The following is a 23,096-nucleotide window of genomic DNA, read 5'->3' as shown; positions in this document are numbered from 1 at the left end:
TGGTTTGCCCTGTTCCCATCATGCACTGGGACAGGAACAGACTAATTTGCATATAGCCAGGTTCTGAGCTGGGATGGTGCAGTGAGCTAAAAAACAGTGATGGATTAAAACCATGATCTATTGACTTGGTAAGAGTATTCTGCATCATTCAGAAACTCTGTCCATCACCTTTTCCAAAATCCATTTATTAAGTGAATATACACTAAAAAATGAGCAATACCAGCCTCTCATGCCATTATTACCACCTTGCAAGTGGCGCAAATTTTTGTGCTGTGCGGGGAATTTGAATAGTGGGCGGGATTCGGTGGGGCCGTCGGTGGGGGCCGTCCTCCGCACACACACCCCCCGTGACGCATCACGGCCGGGGGCCCTCATGAGCATGCAAGGGGTTAAAGCCAGGTGTGGCCTCAAATAGAATGAATTGTCACAGTTGTAGGAGTGTGATGGTTAGTTTTTTTGATGGTACTGCCATTACTAGCACTGGCAGGGTATGGGTGGTGGAGGTTGCAATGGTTTTCGAGAAGTGCCCTGGCACTTAACTGTTTACAAATTAAGCACTACCAACACAGCTACTAACCATCACACTCTTACAAGTGATACAATTCAGGCTATATTTATGTATTTTCACTTATTAAACACATTTGTGCTTATCTCAAAGTGAAAAAGACAGCGCGCCATGTGGTGGACTGTCACTAGAGCAGTTGCTGGCAATTAAGTGCCAGTGCTGAGCACCGGAAACCACCAGCTCAAGTTAAGCACTGGGTTGTCCATTCTATGTTATGTATTCCAAGTTATGGTCCTGAGTAGGCATACTTTGGAGAGGGATATGGACCAGAGATCTACTGGGATGGACTTTGTTAATATCATCCCATATCTGATTGCCTTTGTGAGATGTCAAGAATGGTTCATAGTATGTCACTAGTTGAGACCCGCAATGGTGGACTAAATGAAAGTCTTCCATTGGCCAGCGGCATGTAGCAGGTCACGTCAGTCATTCCATGCTTGTTCCATTGGTAAGGATGGTTTCATTCTGTGGGATGGTACGGTAGTGGCTGATGGACATGACCCATATCAGATTTTACAAAAAACAGTGGACCTAGTAGTTTGGGGGTCAGGGTAAGAATAGACACAAACTGGAATAGTATTTATGTCCTTTGTCCAGCCGGACAGGAATTTATTTGGTGATGCACACAATCAGAAAGTAATGTCAAGGGGGCACAGCCTGTGACCCACAGTGAACAAGACAAAATAACAAGTATAGGCAAGAACGAGCAAATCGGTCTGTATACTTATAATCAGTGAACAGACTTGATTGTAGTTTGAGTGACCATTGTACATAGTATTCACAAGCATATTCAGTACATATGATCCTATTGGGTCGACGACGTTTCGATGCCGAAAAACAAGATAAATGGCATCATCTTCAGGACAAATATATAAATCATGTTTGTCTTGGAATTATAAACAATTGCCTTTCATGCAAGACAGATCCTTAGGTGCGGAGGTAGTACAAGTCGAGAGAAGTGGATCTATTTGGACCAATGATAGTGTGTATTTCAGATTATCCAGCTTTTGAGTCAATTAGACTGTCCAGATCACGGCTTGAGTTGTGCCGGTTGCAGATTCGCAGGACGCGGCATCTCTGGCTGGGATCGCCAGAGATGACAAAGGACATAAATACTATTCCAGTTTGTGTCTATTCTTACCCTGATCACCCAAACTACTAGGGTCCACTGTTTTTTGTAATAAGTTAAACGCCCAAGGTCCCCAGTGTACTACCTTTGGGTTCCCTTGTTTCCTATAACCATATCAGTTTTTATGCAAGTTTCAAGCAGTATAAGGAAATTACATGACACATGCACACAAAAAATTCTTTAATTTAAAAAAACGTTTTGGTAAAATATTTTTCTGCGTTTAGGTGCCTTGTGAGGAATTGATACACTGTCCGTTTCTGTGCATTCGAGTATAAGGAAATTATTAGGCAATCTGTAAAAACCACAATAGACTGCAAAACTGCTGAGTGTTATGGAATTAGTATTAGTATGAGGCAGGAGGGTTATATATTGTACAGTAACTGCATTTATAAAGCACTTACTAACCCTGATGTGGCATGGTAGCACTTTAAGCCGGGTAGCATATAGCGCAAGAACCCAGGCTTATTCGTTTTGTTTTTGGTTACTGTTGGTTATTGGGATTAGTTTTGTAGTGTGCCATGCATTTACTCCAGTTTGTATGCGGTAGATTAAAGTAACAGGAGTTAGGTGTGAACTGGGGTATGTGAATCCGTGCATTGTTTGGTGATATTAATAGATGAGCTACTGGAGATTAGGTATTGTTAAGCTTCAGGGGTATGACGTTTAAAGGAGAAGTGATCGTTGAAATGAGATGTACGATTATGCAATAACAGGGATTAAGCAAAACATGAAAGGTGGCTTAGACTAGGCTGTGTTCAGAGAGATGCAGCACACAGGGGATAGCAGTAACATAGGGTCTGTGGCTCAGGTAAATCTGGTGTCTCCTTCCTAAATGACGATGCATGTATGAAGAATGTCCAAGCATTAATATAGCCTTATAGCCCGCCGTAGAGGGCTATACCGGCTATTAAAGGCCCTCTCCAGCGTTAAAGGCCCCGAGCCGAAGGCGAAGGCCTTTAACAAGGGAGAGGGACTTTAATAGCGGTATAGCCCATCTACGAAGGGCTATAAGGCTATTAGAACATTCTGTCACTAGAGGACAGAATGTTCTAACAAAAAAACAAAGCCTTTTGGGAGCGTGAGGGGATTGGAATCCCCTCAGGTTCCCTGAAGCCTTTGTTCCCAGCCAGAGCTGTGAACAAAGAAACATTGGAATGTTGGAGCTCCAGGCTTATACCAGCCATTATAAGCCCGGAGCACTCCATTGTTTTCAATGGAGCTCCCAACATTCCAATGTTCTAATATGGTATACCAATGGAGGATGTGTGCTATAAACACCTCTATCATAACACAGTGTTTGTCAAGCTGACCTGCAAAGGATTCAGGATTCTCTCTCTGTGTCTATTGAGGTCCTAAGGTGAATTGATGTGGGATCAAACGCCCTCTAGTGAAATAACGTGGAACTGCACCAACTACCTTGACATTCTTTATAAACTCTGCACAGTTCACTGTTATTGTAACTGTATTGTATTTACATTAAAATACCCTTTACCAGGAGTTGAAGTGTCCTGGGTGTAGAAGCGGCCAGAGATGCTTAGAACTTTTAGTCCCAGATTTACTAAAAGTTTGTCTCATGCTTGCATTACTTTTTAATGCAGCCTGACACAAAGTCTTTTGCTGGGGTTCACAAACCAGTACAGATCCCAAATGCCATTGGTTTGTAATCCAAAGTAATGCAAGACAGCACAGTGTGGTGCCTTGCTTTTAGCTGCATCAAGGGGCGTTCCCTGGTTGGTGCATCGGTGTTCTCATGCAATCACCCATGGATTTTGATGCAAAAAAAAGAATTGTACACAGAGATTTGCACCAAAATTCTGCACAAAAAAAGAATTGTAGACATGAATTCGTGCAGAAATCGTGTGCATCCCTGAGGCAAGTGTAATGAGGAGGAATGTTTTAATTTCTCCTTGTTTTCTCATCTTTGAAAATGCCTGAAAGCATAGTTTTTGTGCAGGAAAGGACACTTTCAGGCAGAAAAACTATACTGAGTACAATTCATTACCAGACCCTATGGAGGCAGGGCGCCTGCATTGGCGTATGGCAGACACAATTGTGCCAACGCAGGGAGAGAGCAGAACCGTGCCATTTGTAAGTAGATAGGGAGCAGTTCTGCTCCCTCCCATTCACTCAATGCAGTGCAGCAACTTTACTTGCGGTGTTGTGTGAACTCCTTGCACATATGCCCCTTAATGTTTCCCCGACCTTTCGTGCAAGACCTCTCATGATTACAGAAAACACCCTGAACTGTTTCACATGTCGTCAAAAACATCCTCATTGGGCCGCTGATTCTTACCTAGAGCTTTTACTGGGCCCCCAAGATCTACACAGATACCTTGTTAGATGTACACAGACCAGCTGCACTAGCAACCTTAGATCTCCACAGAGGTATTAGATTGGGCCTTTCAGATCTGCTCATAAATCTACACACGGAGGACCAGATTTACAAAGATTTCCCTTCTAGTTTGCATTATTTTATAAGGCAGACCAGTCGCAAAATCCAGGATGGTATTTACCAACCACCGCAAACGGCGATTAGTTTCTAACCAGCAGCCCAAGTGCATAAAAAAGTATGGGAACTATAATGCTGCATGCTGTGAGGGTGGGATGAGTTAGCATGTGGGCCGGGTCAGAAGCATGGATAAAAAAACTAAATATTCAGTAAAATTTTTCAGTCTTTTACCTTCAGGTAATTACATATAAAATAATTCACTATTGTACATTATGAAAGCTCTATTAGTTTATGTACTGCAGATGTATGTGTGTGTGTGTGTACATACAGAGCAACAGAAGTGAAACATAGTTGCTGCTGTGGAGAATAGTGACATGTGTATGTTTAGTTCTATGAGGTTAGACTGTGTCAGAAAGCACTTTGACACTGTAAGTAATTATTTTAAACTTGCATTACACACATTATAAGATAGGCTGCTACAAAATGCTTGAAAAGGTTTAAAATAAAAAGCGCTTCAAAATATAGATTTTAGTAATACCCAGAATGTATGTAGTGTCATTTTTTTTTAAACTGTCTTTTAAAGGCACACACTTCATAGCAAAGCTTAGATGGTACAATACTACTCACAGGGCACAAGTCCTAAAAAAAGAAGTGGGGGGACGCTGACATCACAATGGGAAGTGACGTCACAAAAGGTGGCTTGCACCATCAGACTCATTGCCTCCCCTCGCTCACCCCTTAGATGGGATTGCATCAGAGAAGCAAGCGTGTGAGCAGCATTCTGAATGTGCTCCGATCTCGCCCCAGAGAGGCCAAAGAGTGAATGTGTGGCTCCATTGTCTCTATTTATCGAGCTCCCGGTAAAATAAGTGGGGGGACGTCTTCCACCCGCGTGGTACCCCGACTCGAGCCCTGACTACTCACAAAGAATACATCTGTGTAATCAGGAAGTTTAAGTGAATCTGTTAATTAAAGCCAATACTGCTTTCCCAGCACTCTTTACATTTGCTGATTGACCGGTGGCGCACATTTACATTTCTTTCAGGCAGCAGACACCCTGGCAAGAAATTTGTTTCGCTGTCTGACCCTTCTTTGGTTTCCCAGCGCAGGAGACTCCCTGCCTTACACTTCAATTTACGCATTTCAGGTCTCGGCATTAACCATCCAGGGATGGTAGTCTATTCACAAAAATTAGGAGAACTGTTTTTATTAAAATAAAAAAGTATGTGTACATCGTGTTCCTCTGATCCAGCCCATTTCGGCCACTGTTTATAACCAAAAGTCATGCAAGGGAGTGCACTGTGCTGCCTTGCGTTACTTTGCATCAAAGAGGTGTTCCATGCGTGGTTTATGGGCCTTTCCGTGCAACCACCCATGGATCTTGATGGACATCCACATCTACAAAGACATGGATTTGTGCCAAAGTCTTGCGACTCGCTAAGGCTGCCATAATGAGGAGAAATATTGTAATTTCCCTTCTTTTTACCTCTTTGCATGCGTGCTGCACTCTGCAGCACACATGCAAAGAGGAAAGTGTCTTTCAGCATATTTTTTTTGTAGAGAAAAGGACCCATTCCTGCAGAAAAACTATGCAGACCACAGCACAGACGCCCTTGCACTAAAGTGCAAAGAAGCCTGCGTTGGCACATGGCTGCAGTGAGAGCGCCAGCGCAGGGACATAGCACAACTGCATTACTCCATCGTAGATGATGTGCAGTTCTGATCTCTCCAGTTGACGCAATTTAGTTAAACAACTTTATTTGCTGCCCGCGGTTGCATCAAAGTTTTGTCAATCTGAGCCTGAGTCTTTGAGATTCGCAAGATCCCTCTTGTACTGATCTTACTTGACCTCTCTGCCGCCTTTCGACACGGTGCCCCACCAGCGGCTCCTGGACAGGCTTTCTGCTGTAGGGATTTTTGGCCTGGTCTGGAAATGGATTAAATCCTTTCTGGTTTCCCGCTCACAACAGGTCTGCATGGCCTCTTGCACCTCCTTTGTCAGGAATTTGGCTACTGGGGTGCCACAGGGTTCAACCCTCAGCCCCCTCCTTTTTAATATCTACTTGACGCCGCTAGCCTACCTGGCAGAGGAGTTGGGCACTAAAGTGATTGCGTACGCAGATGATATGCAGCTGCTCTTTACTTGGGCTCTGACTTGAATATTGATACCGCTCAGACGTGTCTAGCCTCAGTATTTCAATGGCTGGCCCGGGCTTCCCTCAAATGTAACGAGGATAAATCGGAGGTCCTTCTCTACGGCCAGTTTCCTGACGACTTCAGAACCCGTGTGTGGCCTCCGGGCTTCCCCTGCCAGGTGTCCGAAGCAGGGCCAGCAAAAAATCTGGGTATCTGGTTTAGCGAGGACCTTCGATTTAGCAACCATATAAAAAAACTGACGGGGGTCTGCTTCGGCACTCTCAAAACACTTAGGAAAATTTTTCCTTTTCTCCTAAGAGCAGCCAAAGAGACGGTCACCCGCGCTTTGATCCTGTGTAGACTGGATTACGCTAATGCCCTGTTCCTGGGGTTGCCGGGTTATTTGCTGCGCAGGCTCCAAATTATTCAGAACGTCGCAGCCAGGCTTCTCTTCAATGCCCCAACGAGATCCAGCGCGCGACAGAATCTACGTGAATTACACTGGCTTCTGGTAGCCCAGAGGGTGCAGTTTAAAGCGATTACTCTGGCCCATAGACCTCTTCACGGTCTGGGCCCCATCAATCTTAGGAAGCGTTTCACGTTCTACGTGGCAAAGTGCCCTCTGTGCTCAGCGGTACAACGCCGGATGGTCGTTCCCCGCTTCCGCAGAGTGCGACTGGGGGGCAAGTCTATCTCTGTCAAGGCTGCTGAGGCTTGGAATACACTCCCTGCTGATCTCCAACACAACTTGGAGTTTCAGCTCTTTAAGAAGCAGATAAAAACACACCTGTTCAGCATGATTTGCTTATTCGATTCCTGCTCCTACCTTTGCTCTCCCTCGCACCAGGACACTCTAGAGTAACAGTGCGCGCTACAAATGCAATATAACATATAACATAACCTACTGGGCCACGTTCAGATGCACGGAGCACGCGCACTGGGCTTTCCAGATCTGGACATAGCCCCTGCTTTGATGATGGCTCGAGATCGACACAGTCTCAGGCTGGCTGCTTCGAATCTGCAGAGTCCACGCGGTGCCTTTACGATCTCCGGGGCTAGTCAGCTGAGCTCTGCATCATAATCTGCACTGGGCCTCTCAGATTCCCATGCAGCCCCTGCACTGGGCCTCTCAGAGTACAGGGGCCCCCTGTCCCGGGCCTCTCATATTACCGGGACCCCCTGTCCCGGGCCTCTTAAATTAACAGGGAGCCCCTGTACTGGGCCTCTCAGAGTACAGGGAGCCCCTATCCCGGGCCTCTCAGATCTGCAAACACGAAATAGGAAGTGCACACTGACCACCCCCGCCCTTCTTCCGCTCAACTCTGTTTCCCCATCTCGGCTCTGCTGCCAGCATCCTGCTATCTGCGCACACCCCATGATTGCAGCTGATTGGCTGCTGAGATCCAGATGTGGCCAGAGCCCAACCGCATCCTTCCAGCGCAGAGATCGAGGCTGGGCTGAAGGACGACCCTTCCATAAGTGAGCAGAGCAGGAGAGGCGAGCGCCGCGCCTGGGGTGAAAGAAGTTTAGAGATTGTGTGTGAAGGAAGCTGCACTGTAGCTGTCCTGCTGCACTGTGTGTGAGAGACAGAAACTTACGGTACCGCTGTCTGCGAGAGAAACGCGAACGGCTGCTGCCTGTGCTGTGCACTTCGTGTGAGAGTGAAACTTGCAGTACGGTTGCCTGTCACGCCCCGTACCTGCTGTGCTGCCTTACTATATCAACTGCTGCGTGTTTTGTGTTTCTGTGGGAGGCGTGTGGCTTTGCCTGCGCTCCATGGGAGGAAAGATTGCATTATTGCCGCCTCTGTTGTGCCTGTTACATGTGTGCACGAAGCGTGCGCTGCTTCTGACCGTGTCTGAGGAACGCGTGTCCTCCTCCTGTCGGCAGGGGGAGCTCGCCTCGCTTATTCCCACAGGCTGCACAGGTTCAGTATGTAATACTAAGAACCTGTCAGTGCCGCTGTTTGCGACACATCCGTTCTGTATTTGTGAAAGAAGCTTCCACTACTGACCACCGCTATTTGCGAGGGAAGCTTGCACTGCTCGTTTCGGGGCTGGGGTTATTCTACCTGGGCTTTTAAGAAAGATGATGGCGCTGCTACTGACATGGAATGTGCCTTTGAAACATGGGAAGCGGATGAGACTTTTCAAGCATTCCACCCAGCACGTATTGTGGTGGTTTCCTTTGCTTTCCTGTACCCTGCACCCTCGAGGGAAGCTTGCTCTGTTCATTCCCGGAGTTGTACTGGTTCTGGGTGTATGAGGGAAGCTTGCACTGCTGTTGGTTGTGTTGTTCCTTTTCTTTGTGTGACCTAAACGTTTGCACCTCTGTTGCCTGTGGCATTGCCTTGTTGTGCCGGTTCTGTCTCTCTCTTTTTTTTTATTTTATTTTTTTTTAAAGTTTTAAAGAAGATCTTTATTAAACAATATGCGAGTAACATACAATTCACAATTCGCATCGCTGTAAAGACTGCATGGGCAGGCTTTAGTGCACCAGGTACTGAATAGGATGACACAGCCATTTAGCCGACAACCCGGGGGTCCGGCGGCGAGTTCCATGTGTCTAATTGTACGATCATCTGTTGACAAGCGACTGTAATGGTAGATCTCGTGATTTTACATTTTATCCTCAAGATTCGTATCGCAGTGATCATCTAGCATTTGCCTCCTGTATATGTCTCCCCAAAGTCCCATAGGTCGTGTACAAATTAGCTGTGGGTAGTCAAAAAAAGGGGGGGAGGAGGATCAATTGCGCGTGTGTCTACAACGCTGTGTCAGTATTGCCGTGCTAGTAATGGCGGTGTGTGTGTTTAGTATAGCTCACTGAGGCATAGGAGTGCGCAGTAGTAGTCAGCCAGGTTAGTCCGCAGCCATGTTGGGTTGGGGTCAGAGCGTTCAGCAGTGGAGTGCCTGCGCGTGCTCCCAGTTACATCACTGAGAGGGCGCCAGGGACATGACAGCAATCAGTAAGCAGTGTGTCTTATCCACGTGTAGCGCGCTTGTGGTTAGTTGTCCGTACATACCTCTTGCGGCATGTGAACGGCGTCACGTCCCTGCACCTCAGGCATGGTTCGAGGTCCCAGGGGTTCGTCCCTTGGCAAGAACATATTATCACTCGTATCTTCATTAAATAGAGAAAAAACTAGGAAATTGGGTCTAGTCCGGGAACTTGACTAGTAAACTAACTGTTCCCTACGCCAATGGATTGGCTGGGAGAACCAGGGTCGGGAAGCGTGTGAGAGGCAGGAGATGGGGGGGGGGGGAGGGGGAGATCGTTGCCAGTTACAATTTAGGGCGTCTGTTGCAGGGTGGGGCCCAGCAAGGCCTCATGCGAAGAATGGGGACCATCGAGGAGGGGGGGGGGGGAGGGGGGGCGCAAGGCCCCTATCTCTTTCAAGTGTATGCGTGTAACATCTACAGTGTGGGGGCAAGGAATGAGTTAGCTGTGTGTGGGGGGGGGGTGCCGCGGCGCATGCCAACTGCAGGGTGAGCTGTCTCCTGTCAACGGGTAGGCGGGCGGGGGGGGGGTGGGGGAGGGCTCAGTTCTGCTCTCAAGAATGATGTCGGTTGTCGTCGCAGGCATGACAGGGCCAGGGTGTCGGCGCGCAAGCAATGTCCCATAGGTGTCCAATGTGTGGTGGGGAGGCGGTAGCATCTCCCCCCGTGGCCGCGTGTCGAGTGCGCGAAGGGGGGGGGGGACAGGGGGGGGGGGGGCCAGGTCCGTGTCCACTCCCAGCGGCTGCCAGTAGCACTATGGCCATGGTGTCTCCCGGCTCATGTAACACCTCGTTCTCGACAGGCGTGGTGGAACGCCTTTAAGAGGTCATTCCAAGGCTGGGCGATGGGGAATTTGCGGAGTCCCGCTGTTTCTTCTCGGAGAAGGACTGTGCCCTCCGCCCGTGCCCAGTTAGCGAAGGAAGCGCGCCAGTGTCGGACATGGGGGGAGGTCGCCGCCTTCCAATGCTTGGTGATCAGGCGTTTAGCTGTTATAAGTCCCATGTCCCAAAAGCGGGTCCGCACTTTGTTGAGTTTCGTGCGTTTATACAATCCCAAGATGCATGCCTCCCACGTGTGCGGTATTTGCTCGTCAGCGCTGCGTGTGAGTAGCAGCACGACCTCATTCCAGTATGTGCACACCTCAGGGCAATGCCACAACATATGCAAGAGGTCAGCTCCAGCTAGAGAGCAGCGGGGGCAGGCAGCATCCGCAGTGGCAAAGTACCTATTTATCTTGTCAGGCGTTAGGTATGCGCGGTGCAGGATATAGTATTGTATTATCTTAAAGCGGGGGCTGCGCGGGATATATGTCGGTCCGGCCAATATCGTTGTCCATTCCTTGTCGGTCCAGGCTCGCCCCCTATCCGCCGCCCACCCATCGCGCAACCGCAGCATAGGTGTCTGTGAGTGTGCCTGCAGAGCCTGCGCCAGCCAGTGGATGGTGTGCGAGCCATTTCCCATGACATGTAGATACTGCATAAAGCCATGCATCGGTAGTTCCTCCGACATGTCCCCCCAGTTGGCGGTGAGTGTGTGCAAAAGGGACGCGTGCCGCAGGAACTGGCCAGCGGGGAGCTCCGTGGCTGCCGCTAGTTCCTCAAAGGTGAGCAGTGCTCCCTCAGCATACAGGTCACCCAAGGTATCCACCCCGGCCTGTACCCAATTGGTCAGGCAGGGCACAGTCAGTGCTCCTGTAGGGCTCGGAGTACCTAGAATGGGCATGGCCGGGGCGTACGGTGTCGCGGCCCGGGTGAGTTTCAGGCATCGCAGGAAACATTTCCGTGCCACCGCCAAGTGTATTTGGGGGGGGCGGGGGGTTCCTGTAAACGGGTGGAACAGGGTATTTATCTGCGTTTGCGTCCAGGCAGCTGCGTCCGAGGTAGTGTCCTCCAGGCGTTTGCCACCTAGCCATTCCGACACCCATTGCATCTGTGCCGAGAGGTAGTATAGTTCCAGGTTGGGAACCGCCAGGCCTCCCAATGCCGTTGGCATGTAGAGTTTAGTCAACGCCACCCTAGGTCGGCCTTTGTTCCAGATGAGGCTTCTCAGTAGGGTCTCCAAGTCTCGGAAGATTGCGTTCGGCACATAGGTCGGTATATTAGCAAAATAGTACAAGAGTCTAGGCAGCACTATCATTTTGATAAGTGCTATCCGACTCGGGACATTAAGAGGTAGGGTGTTCCAGAACGCGATCTGCGCCTGGATCGAGGCAATCGCTCTTAGGAGGTTCCCCTCCAGGACATCAAGTGGATTTCGATATATCCGTATCCCCAGGTAACGGAAGGTGGTGGGATACCACTGCAGCCTGCCGCCACCCAGTCGCACATCACATTCGGGCGTATCTGGGTGGAAGGAGTAAGCCCCCGATTTGGACCAGTTGACTCGCAGTCCCGACATCTCCTCGAAAGTGCAGAAGACGTTAGCCAGCGAGTCCGGGATGTTGGTAATGTCCCTGACGTACAACAGTAAGTCATCTGCGTACAGCGACACCGTGTGGAGGCCGTCCGCCAGCGGGATGCCCCAGTCAGCTCCCCCTGCCCTAAGCATCGTTGCCAGGGGCTCCATGGCTAGAGAGAACAGCAATGGCGACAGGGGGCAGCCCTGTCTAGTGCCCCGGCAGACTCGGAGTGCGTCCGAGAGCAGCGTACCCGTGCGTACCCGAACAGTCGGCCTGCCATAAAGCAATTCCACCATTGCTTCGTAGCCACCGCCCAGTTGGAATTTTTCCAATACCGCTCCCAGGTACGGCCACTCCACCGAATCGAAAGCCTTTTCCAGGTCCAATACCAAGCATCCCGCTCTTGGCCACCGCAGGGTGGCATACTCCTGCACTCGGAAAAGGCGTCGGATATTGTAGGAGGTGTGGCGCGTCGGGACGAAGCCATTCTGATCTTGGTGCACCAGTCGGGGCACATGGGGGGCTAGTCTGCGAGCTAGAGTGGAGGCCAGTATTTTGTAGTCCGTATTAAGCAGCGCCAGCGGGCGGTAAGAGCCCACCTGTGTGCAGTCTTTGTCCGGTTTAGGGATGGAAATCAGGGTCGCCTCATTTAACGTCGGGGGCAAGGCAGCGCCCTCCAAGGCCGCAGCATACATCTTCAGAAGTTCCGGGATGAGGATGGCCGAGCCTGCTTTGTAAAATTCGGCTGGAAGCCCATCCGGGCCCGGGGACTTGCTATTAGACAAATTAAAGATGGCGTCGCGAATCTCTTCGGGGTCGAGCTGAGCTCCCAGCTCGTCCTGTTGCGCAGCAGTCAGCTGCGGCATTGGCAGGGGGGCGAGGTAGCTAGCAATGTCGGGGCACGGGTGAGGTAGCCGCGAGCGGTACAGCGCGGTGTAATGTGTGGTGAATGCGTCGTGGATCTGGCGCTGTGTGTATAGTAGGCCTCCCCCCTCCATTTGTATCGCTGCCACCGGGGTTGAGCGCGTCTCCTGCGATACCAGCCAGGCCAGTAACTTGCCAGGTCTGTCACTCGTGTGATGTGTCCTTGCCGAATGTGCTGCGTAGTTGATGTCCCGAAGGCGCTCCATGAGGCCCGCGTGCACTGTGTGCGCCTCCCGTAGCAAGTCAGTGCTACCCTCAGCGGCCTCCCCCTCCCTCTCGAGTAGAGTAGTTTCTAGCCTTGTGAGCTCGCTCTCTAGCTGTTGTCTAATGTGGCCCTGCGTCCTCAGGCAGTGGCCCCGAATCACTACCTTGAAGGCGTCCCATTCTACTTGTGGGGAGGACGCCGTGCCCGCGTTGTCCTCGAAATATTGAGCAGCGCATGTGAGGAGGGAATCGCGAAACTCCGCATCCAGCAGCATTGCCGGCTGCAGTCTCCAGGTGGGGACAGGAGGGTGCGGGCGGTCCCAGGCCATGGTCAGAAAGTGTGGATTGTGGTCTGAGTGTGTGCGGCCCATGTATAGCGCGTCAGTCACAAGGGGTAAGATGTCTGTGGTGGACATGAAGCGGTCCAGGCGGACGTGTAAATCGTGGGCCCCCGAGTAGTAGGAGTAGATTCGCGTCCCAGGGTTGTGTGACCTCCAAACATCATGGAGATCCCACTGCTCGGCCCACTCCAGCAGCGCCTTCGCGGCCCCGCGTGTCGGAGCGCCAACAGGGGGCGGGGAGGAGCGATCCAGCGCAGTGTCTAGTGTGCAATTATAATCCCCACCCAGAAGCCAGGAGGTCCCATGCCAGGGTGCCAGTATTGCAGAGAGGCGCGCCAGGAAGTTACCTTGATCAGTGTTCGGAGCATATAGTGACATCAGCACCATCTGGTGCCCGTCAAGCCTGCCCTGTATCACTACGAACCTACCCTCCCGATCAATCGTGGTGTCAGTAGTCGTCCAGGGGATCCCAGGACGGACCCATATCAGTGCGCCACGAGCGTAGGAGGAAAAGGACGTGGCGTAAAGTTGTCCGCGCCATTTACGGCGTAGTGCTCGGACTTCCACCTCAGTCAAGTGTGTCTCCTGTAGCAGTGCTATGCCTATTTTGTGCCGCTTCAAGTATGAGTAAATCCGATAGCGCCGAGCCGGCGTGTGCATTCCCCTGATGTTCCAAGTGCAAATCCTTGTCTCAGTCATTGCATCGCTGATTGTGGGTCCCCCCGTCCCTCCCACCCCCACACCCCCAAGAAGTGCCCCCAGTCCAGCGCCTCCCCCCCAGTGCAAACGCGCCCCAAAGTGTCAGTGTTGTGCATGGTGATCTCCAAGGAAGGAAACGGGCAGGGAAAGGAATGGTAACACGTGGCCTCAACGTGGCTACATAACCTAAAATGCCAAAAGGTCGGCTACTAAACATGTTGCCGTCCAAATGCTCGTATGAGCTCGTAAACTATACAGTTCTAAGGGGTGTTCTGTGGCTTAAGCTGCAACAGTACAAGAAACAATATTATCCATAGTGGATGCAGCGTCCCTCCCGGCAGGGTCAGGAGGCCATTACCATCCGGCGGCTGCCCAAGTCTCATCTTGCCGCGCAGCTACTGCGGCCCATCACGCATCGAGCCGGAAGAGCAGGGCTCCCCGGGGGGGGGGACGAGTTCGCTCCCTAAACAGTCCCGCTGACCCTGGCCAGCTCATGTGCAGCCGTCTATCAGGTGACCAACACCAGAAGTGTGTGAACGGGTCATGTGTGTACATCATAAGCACAATACCTGGTCGGCGTTCAGCGTCTCTAGGCGAACAGGACCCAGCAGTGCAGAGCACCTCAATCCTCCCCGCACAATGGAGGCCTGCGCAGCTTCCGCACAGGTCCGTAGGTCCCATCGAGAGGGAGCCAGAATCTGTATGGTTCCTTTAGCCAAACAAGTCCGCAGTCTGCGGCGTGATGTCCGGAAGGTCTTCGGTGTGCTGGGAGTCTTGTAGGCCATAGATCGCCTCATCATCGCTCGGGAGAGGCGTTGGAGTCGTGTCCGGAGCAGGGGACGGGGCCGGGGAGCTACTGATTTCCACCACCCTGCGGAGGGCGTCCCTCTGTTCCTGCAGCATCTCACTCGCAGTTGGGGAGTGAGCAGGCGGTTCCCTATGTCCGGGAGGTGTAGGAGCTCTCCGTCTGGGGCGCCTCCGCGCCCCGCGCGTGCGTTCCGTAGTAGCCGTTCCCCGCGCCCGCCTAGGCACATCCGGCATGTTCTCATCCAGCCAGGCCTCAACCTCGTCGGAGTCCGTGAAAAAGTGCGTTTTGTCTTTTGCTTCCACCCGTAGCTTGGCCGGGAAGAGAAGCGAGTATTTAAGTCCAGCTTGCCGCAAACGCTTTTTTACTTCCAGGAAGGAGTGTCTTTGTCTTTGGACCTGCACTGTGTAGTCCGGAAAGAACATCACGGTGGTGTTGTCGATATTGATCTCACCTAGTTTCCTGGCTTCCCGTAAGATCGTGTCGCGGTCTCGATAGTTGAGGACTCGGAGGATTATCGGTCTGGGATTCGAGCCAGTGGCTAGGGGTTTCGAGGGTACTCGGTGGGCACGTTCCACCACAAAGTGGGGCGACAGCACTCCCTCCGGCAGCAGTTCACGGAGCCAATCCTCCACTCTTTGCGTGGGGTCCATCCCTTCCCATTTCTCCGGAATGCCCACCAAGCGGATGTTGTTCCTTCTCGCCCTCCCTTCCGCATCCTCCGCGCGATCCTCTAGGAATTCCACCCTGTTAAGGAGGTCCTGTATGTGTTTGTCCGATTGCGACACCTTCGGTTCCATGGTTGTCACCGCACCTTCCAGCGCAGTGGTGCGTTCTTGCAATTTCTTATGGTCAGCTCTGAGATGAGTTAGATCGATCGCCACTCCGTCTATCCTGGTTTCTAGAGAGTCAATCAATCAATCAATCAGTGACACTTATAAAGCGCGCTACATACCCGTAGGGTCTCAAGGCGCTGGGGGGGGGGGGGGGGGCGCTACTGTTCGAACAGCCAGGTCTTCAGCTTCTTCCTGAAGGAGAGGTGGTCTTGGGTCAGGCGCAGGTCGGTCGGGAGGGAGTTCCAGGTCTTGGCGGCCAGGTAGGAGAAGGACCTTCCTCCCGTAGTCGCTCTTCGGATGCGGGGGACGGCGGCGAGGGCGTGGTTGGCTGATCGGAGGTGGCGTTTGGGAGCGTAGAAGTTGACTCGGCTGTTGAGGTAGCTCGGGCCTTGGTCGTGTAGGGCTTTGTGTGCGTGGGTGAGGAGGCGGAAGGTGATTCTTTTGTTGACGGGGAGCCAGTGAAGGTCTCTCAGATGTCCGGAGATGTGGCTGGTTCGTGGGATGTCGAGGATGAGTCTGGCTGAGGCGTTCTGGATCCGCTGGAGTCTCTTCTGGAGCTTGGCGGTGGTACCGGCGTAGAGGGCGTTGCCGTAGTCCAGTCGGCTGGTGACGAGGGCCTGGGTGACGGTCTTCCTGGTCTCGGTGGGGATCCACCAGAAGATCTTCCGTAGCATGCGTAGGATGTTGAAGCACGACGAGGAGACGGCGTTGACTTGCCTGGTCATGGAGAGGGAGCAGTCCAGGATGAAGCCCAGGTTGCGTGCATGGTCTGTCGGTTTGGGTGCGGTGCCCAGGGCGGGAGGCCACCAGGAGTCGTCCCAGGCGGAGGGTGAGGAGCCCAGGATGAGGACCTCCGTCTTGTCCGAGTTCAGTTTCAGGCGGCTGGTCGTCATCCACTCGGCTACCTCTTTCATCCCTTCGTGCAGGTTGGCTCTGGCGGCGGCGGGGTCGTTGGTCAGGGAGAGGATCAGCTGGGTGTCGTCGGCGTAGGAGATTATGCTGAGGTTGTGTTTGCGTACGATGGCCGCGAGGGGGCTCATGTAGACGTTGAAGAGGGTGGGGCTCAGAGATGATCCTTGGGGGACGCCGCAGATGACTTCGGAGGCCTCTGACTTGTACGGTGGTAGGCGGACTCTCTGCGTTCTTCCGTCGAGGAAGGAGATGATCCATTCCTGCGCCTTGTCCTGGATTCCGATGTTGCTGAGGCGCCGTACTAGGGTGCGGTGGCAGACCGTGTCGAATGCCGCGGAGAGGTCAAGGAGGATGAGGGCCGCTGTTTCTCCATTGTCCATCAGGGCTCGGATGTCATCGGTGGCGGCGATGAGGGCGGTCTCGGTGCTGTGATTGGCTCGGAAGCCGGACTGTGATGGGTCGAGGGATCCGTTTGTCTCGAGGAAGGCGGCCATCTGCTTGTTGACGGTATTCTCGATGACTTTGGCTGGAAACGGGAGGAGCGAGATGGGGCGGTAATTCTTGAGGTCGGTGGGGTCCGCTGTTGGTTTCTTGAGTAGAGCGCTGAGTTCGGCGTGTTTCCAGCTCTCAGGGAAGATGGTGGTGTCGAAGGATGTGTTGATGATGTCCCGCAGGTGGGGTGCGATGACAGCGTCGGCTTTGTTGAAGACGTGGTGAGGGCAGGGGTCGATCGGTGATCCGGAGTGGATGGAGTTCATCGTGCGGATGGTGTCTTCGGTGCTGATCGGGGTCCAGGCGTGGAGGGTGGTGGTGGGGGGTGGTTGCTCGGTCATGGTGTGCGTTGGTTGGTTGTTGAAGCTGTTGTGTATGTCCGCGATCTTGTTGTGGAAGTATGAAGCGAGGGAGTTGCAGAGGTCTTGCGATGGGGTGATGTCGTTGTTTCCTGCGCTGGGGTTGGAAAGCTCTTTCACGATGTTGAAGAGTTCCTTGCAGTTGTGTGCGTTGTTGTCCAACCGGTCCTTGAATGCTGTTTTCTTGGCGGCGCCGATCAGCTGGTGGTGTTTCCGGGTGGCAAGTTTGAGGGAGGTCCTGTTGTCCGGTGTTGGTTCCCTTCTCCAGACTTTCTCGAGGGCTCGGCAGTTCTTCTTGGAGCTCTTGAGTTCGTCGGTGAACCATGGGGCCTTCTTGCTGCCGGGTCTGCAAGGCGGGGTCTTCAGTGGGGCGAGTTCGTCCGCGCAGTTGCTGATCCACTTCGTGAGGTTGTCGGCGGCCTGGCTGGGGTTCGCTGAGCTGGCAGGAGGGTGCTGGCTCAGGGCGGTGGCGAGCTGGTCTGCTGTGATCTTGTTCCAGCTTCTGCGGGCGGCCTGTTGCTGGTGTTGGTGGGTCGTCGTTCTCTTGAAGGTGAAGTGGACGCAGCTGTGGTCCGTCCATTGAAGCTCTGTGGCGTGGCTGAAGTCGATGTCTGGTGCGTGTCTGTTGAAGAGATTCTTCCATCCTTTCCATGGCTGCCAAGACAGAGTCCAGTTTCGACGCCACGTGGTCGGCGTCTATCTTGGAAGGCGTCTTCGCCATTTTCCCCTTCACCGACATGCCTCCTGTTCCGGTGCGCGTCTTCACCCCACCAGACATGGGGCAGGTTGCAGGCGTAGGCAGCAGCAGGGGCGATTCCTGCTTGCGATCGTGGGGCGGAGGGGGAAGGCTGCAGGGTGCTTCAGGCTGCGCAGGCCAGCGACGTCGTCATGTCAAACCTCCAACGTCTCCTATGCTCAGCTAGGTGCGGAAGCCCCGTGGGCGCATTCGCTCCCCTAGTCCCCACTCCGCGGCCTTGCGGCGTGTACCTCAGTCAGGCGCTCGGGGGGGGCTCACAGTGCAGCCGAATACAGTTCGCAGGTGGACGGAGCGCCAGTTCAGCCCTGGAGAGCGGGGGGACCCTCGCCGCCTGCAAGTGCCAGTCGTGTTCCCCCAGGGCCAACTGCGGCGTTAGGGGGACTTCTGGAGAAATGACGCTGTGGGCTCGTGTGGGCTCAGTTAGCCTCCGTGGGCAGTTGTGGCCTGTTGGTGCCTCTCTGTGGTCCTCCACTCGTAGCGTCCTCTATGGCGGGGGGGAGGGGGGGGATCCCCCTGTCCAGGTATCTGCCGCAACGTCGGCTAGGCCCTGCAGGTCCCAGGTTCCCAGCTCGCAGCGTCAACGCAGGCCAGAGAGCAGCGTCAGAGAGGGGGGGGGGGGTGGGGGGGTAGGCCGATCCCTGCAGGCCGCACCAAAGTTCAGCCAGGCCCCACCGGGGCAGGCGCGCAGAGTTCCAGGTGTCCACCGTGGGCGGGCGCGTCCCGGCAGTGGCTCCGCAGCCCCACGCCGTCGGTCCCCCTCACCTTGGGGGGGGGAGGTCACTCACTTTGTCGCCGTGCGGTCGCACCGGCTCCGGGGCTCCCGGTCCGACGTGTCAGTGCGGGGTGACACTCAGCAGCGGGAGGGCCGAAGGGAAGCCCCACTCATCCGCCAACGCCTCGTCTTAGCCCAGGGCACGGCAGTAACAGGCAGGCGGTCACTTCCTCTCGTCTGCGCCTCCGCTGGGCCGTCCCAATCCGCGCCGGATCTCAGCCGTCCCCGGCTCGCCCGCCCCTCCGCCCTCAGACACCAGGGCTCGGAGCGTGGGGGTGACCAGCTGCGCCTCTGCAAGGGGGTCACTGCGTCCGTCGTCGTTCGCCCTAAGTGGCGGTTGAGTCGCCTCAAGCTGATTGCAGTGTGGGGCCCAGCAGGCCCTTTGAAGCCGCGGCCTCGCGTGATGAGGCAACCGGCCGAGCTGCAGGCAGGCCAGCCACAGTGCCGCCGCCGGTCGCGGTGCGGAGCACTTCCGCCGGATCGCACCAAACTCGGTCTATAGGTCCCCAAGGTTCGTGGGCAGACCCGCCGGAGGTTTCAGGCCAGGCAGGGCAATTTTGCCGGAGAAATGGCCCAGGGTAGGGGAGCTCAAGCAGGAGCTCTACCCGATCACGTCCTCCACCATTGCGTGCCAAGCCACGCCCCCCCGGTTCTGTCTCTCTCTTGGTGCTTGTGCATGCATGAGGCGTGCAGTGCTGCTGCCTGTACTGTACCTGTTGTGTGGGCTCCCACAGCTGCACTTTGTGAGGGATACTGGCCCTGCTGCTGCCATTTGTTGCACCTTATATTGGTCATTAGGGAAGTTTGCGTTGTTGCAGCCAGTGCACCGCTTCCAACTGCACAATATATGTTCGTAGTCGATATAGGCCTGGGTGGTAAATTCCGTTCCGCTCGTGGAATTTGGGTAATTCCGCGTTCTGCAGGGACGCGGAATTGCCAAACATTCTGTGATCCGCGGCTTCGAAGGAATATTTAGCTTGTTCGTGCTCTCAAAATGCGTGTTCGCGAGATATTTCCCCTCCGAGCACACAAACAGCGTTCGTGGACAGGAAAAAGCATCACGAACGGGCAGAATAAGCAATTCCGCGTGTTCGCAGAACTTTTGCATGCTTGCGGAGATTATTTACCGTTTCGCTGAGCTTTGCGTAGCTTGACTAAGCAAATTCCGCCCACCTCATGCCCTCACTCACATTGGCAGAGAAGCTTGCCTTGCCGTCACTCATATTGGGAGAGAAGCTTACACTGCCGTCACTAGTGTAGGGAGGGAAGCTCGCACTGCCATCACTCGTGTTGGGAGAGTCACTCGTGTAGGGAGAGAGAAGCTTGCACTGCCGTCACTAGTGTGGGGAGGGAAGCTCGCACTGCCGTCACTCATGAAGGAGAGTCACTTGTGTAGGGAGAGAGAAGCTTGCACTGCCGTCACTAGTGTAGGGAGGGAAGCTCGCACTGCCGTCACTCGTGTAGGGAGAGTCACTCGTGTAGTGAGAGAGACGTTTGCACTGCTGTCACTAGTGTAGGGAGAGTCACTCATGTAGGGAGAAAGAAGCTTGTACTGCCGTCACTCGTGTAGGGAGAGTCACTCGTGTAGGGAGAGAGAAGCGCGCACTGCCATCAGTCGTGTAGGGAGAGTCACTCGTGTAGGGAGAGAGAAGCTTGCACTGGCCATACCTCGTGTAGGGAGAGTCACTCGTGTAGGGAGAGAGAAGCGGGCACTGCTGTCACTCGTGTAGGGAGAGTCACTCGTGTAGGTAGAGAGAAGCGTGCACTGCCGTCACTCAGGTAGGAGAGAGTCACTCATGTAGGGAGAGAGAAGATTGCACTGCCGTTACTAGTGTAGGGTGAAAGAAGCGTGCACTGCCGTCACTAGTGTAGGGAGAGTCACTCGTGTAGGGAGAGAGAAACTTGCACTGCTGTCACTCGTGTAGGGAGAGTCACTCGTGTAGGGAGAGAGAAGCGTGCACTGCAGTCACTAGTGTAGGGAGGAAAGCTCGCACTGCCGTCACTCATGTAGGGAGAGTCACTCGTGTAGGGAGAGAGAAGCTTGCACTGCCGTCACTAGTGTAGGGAGGGAAGCTTGCACTGCTGTCACTATTGTAGGGAGAGTCACTCGTGTAGGGAGAGAGAAGCTTGCACTGCCTCACTAATGTAGGGAGAGTCACTTGTGTAGGGAGAGAGAAGCTTTGCACTGCCGTCACTCGTGTAGGGAGAGTCACTTGTGTAGGGAGAGAGAAGCTTGCACTGCAGTCATTAGTGTAGGGAGGAAAGCTTGCATTGTCGTCTCTAATGTAAGGGGGCTCAAACTTCAGCTCTGGGCACAGTGGGCCTCTGTGTATGAAGGAAGCTTTCACGCTCACTGTCGTCACTGTGCCTCAGGGAACCTTGCACTGCCACTCTGGGCTCTCTGTGCTCACTGTGCTCACTGCATATGAGGGAAGCTTGCACTTCAGCTGTTGGCACTGTGTCTGAGGCAAGCTTGCACGGACGCTCTGGCTCATCGTACTAAAGCTGTGGACACTGTGCCTCACTATGTGTGAGGGAACCTTGCACTTCCACTCTGGCTCACTGCTTATGAGGGAAGCTTGCACTTCTGCTGTGGGCATTGTGCCTCACTGTGTCTGAGGCAAGTTTTCACTACAGCTCTGGCTCACTGCTTATGAGGGAAGCTTGCACTCACACTGTGGCCACTCTGCCTCACTGTGTCTGAAGGAACCTTGTACTTCCGCTCTGGGTACTCTGCGCTCATTGCGTATGAAGAAAACTTGCACTTCCGCTCTTGGCACTGTGCCTTGCTGTGTGTGAGGGAAGCTCACGCTTCTATTGTCCAATGTTGCAGAATTTGAGGGGGGGCACGCTGAACTCTTAAAAGTTCAGCCTCACGAGCTTGCACGGCTAACAGTCGTGTGTACCTTGCGAATCACAGCTTCCGACTCAGGAGGTCACTTTGTACGCGAGCAGTGTACTTATATTTATGTTTTTTAGGTCTCCCCTAAGCAGCACTTGCGCTGTTTCTTCGAGACATGCTGAATTCAGGATATCGGCATTAAGCTCTGCCCATGTTCCGCCCATCTTTACAATTGGCTCTTCTTCCTGTCCTTAGTGAATGATTGCTTTTGATTTGTCAATAGTCTTAGTAGTCCCTCCTTAGTACTTCCCTCTCTCCTGTTCTTACCTCCCATAAGGACAGCCCCTCTTACATGTGTCCTTACTCTGTAGCTTTCATTAGCAGTTAGGCAGAACTATTTTCTTAATTAATGTCTTGCAGAAGCAGGCGCAACAAGCTGTGCGAGCACATAGAAATGGTGGCCACTTCTTTTATGTCTAGCCCAAACCAGCGCTACCTCTTTAAAGCAGCGCTTTAGCATGGCGTTCAGCCCCCCCCCCGAGATTTTACATAAGCATGTTTTTAGGTCTCGTGACCTATCAATGCGCATGCGCATTGAGAGAAGCGAGACTATAGGGCATTAAACAAAGTTTACCTAACTGAGGCGATTTGGTGCTGTGCCCGTGGCTTTTAGGTCAATGCGCAAGCGCATTGACCTAAAATGCGCGTGCACATCACCAAATCGGCGTCTGTTCCCTCAGCCGCACTCCTCCCACACCTTTGAAGTGAAGCTTAGCTTCACTTCAAAGGCCCCGGCTGCTTCACACCCTCATGCCGCTCTCCCCGCTCCGCCCCCTCCCCTGCCTGCCGTGTGCATTTCTCCTCCCCCCCCCCCTCCCCACAGCAATGCCCTCCGTCTTGTTTCCTTTCTTGTTTTTCTTTCAGGTGAGATATCTTTTCCATCATTTGCGATAATACAGTTCTCATATGCATTTTTTAATTATTAGCAGCATATACACAGGCGCCCCTTCGGCGCTTTTGCTCTCAACCCTACTATCCTGTCAGCCGCATCTCTATAAGTTACTCGAAGCATGGCCTGACATGTGCACAGCTTATTCCGGCACCACCATCCTGCCAGACGCTTCTGCTTTGTTCGCCCACCGCATGGCCCTATTTGTGCACATTTTACTTTCGTGCATACCCTTACCCGCAGCCTCTCCTTCCCCACTTCTGCCTTTTCGGGTCTCGCGCTCACCGCAGACCCCTTCACATGGCTCACACCCACCTTTTTTTCAGGTTACCATGCCATTCCCCACCTATCCCCCAGTCATTTCCGGGTAGGACGCGTGCACCCAGTGGACTCTCGGCCTTAGCCCGCTTATTCTGCCAGCCGCTTCTGCTTTGGTCGCCCACCGCATGGCCCCATTTGTGCACATTCACTTTCGTGCACACCCTTACCCGCAGCCTCTCCTTCCCGACTTCTGCCTTTTCGGGTCTC

General features: G+C 53.3%; 1 protein-coding gene across 10 annotated transcripts in view; it reads left to right on the top strand.

Annotated features, from left to right (window-relative positions):
• Positions 1-23,096, top strand: part of LOC144822807 (myotubularin-related protein 9-like) — a 465,914-nt gene that overhangs the window by 269,541 nt on the left and 173,277 nt on the right. For 2 of the 10 annotated variants that reach the window (XM_078680716.1, XM_078680705.1), the window contains exon 1: positions 7,674-7,758. The exons of 3 other annotated variants lie outside the window; for them this stretch is intronic. The gene's annotated coding sequence lies outside the window, so the exon portion shown is untranslated. 5 more of the 10 variants (XM_078680714.1, XM_078680711.1, XM_078680706.1 and 2 more) reach the window with 5 other exon arrangements.

This window comes from Lissotriton helveticus, chromosome 3_1, assembly GCF_964261635.1.
Source record: "Lissotriton helveticus chromosome 3_1, aLisHel1.1, whole genome shotgun sequence".
Classification (NCBI taxonomy): Eukaryota; Metazoa; Chordata; class Amphibia; order Caudata; family Salamandridae; genus Lissotriton; species Lissotriton helveticus.
The sequence above is the reverse complement of the archived record's forward strand: the minus strand, read 5'-3'. Positions and strand labels throughout refer to the sequence as shown.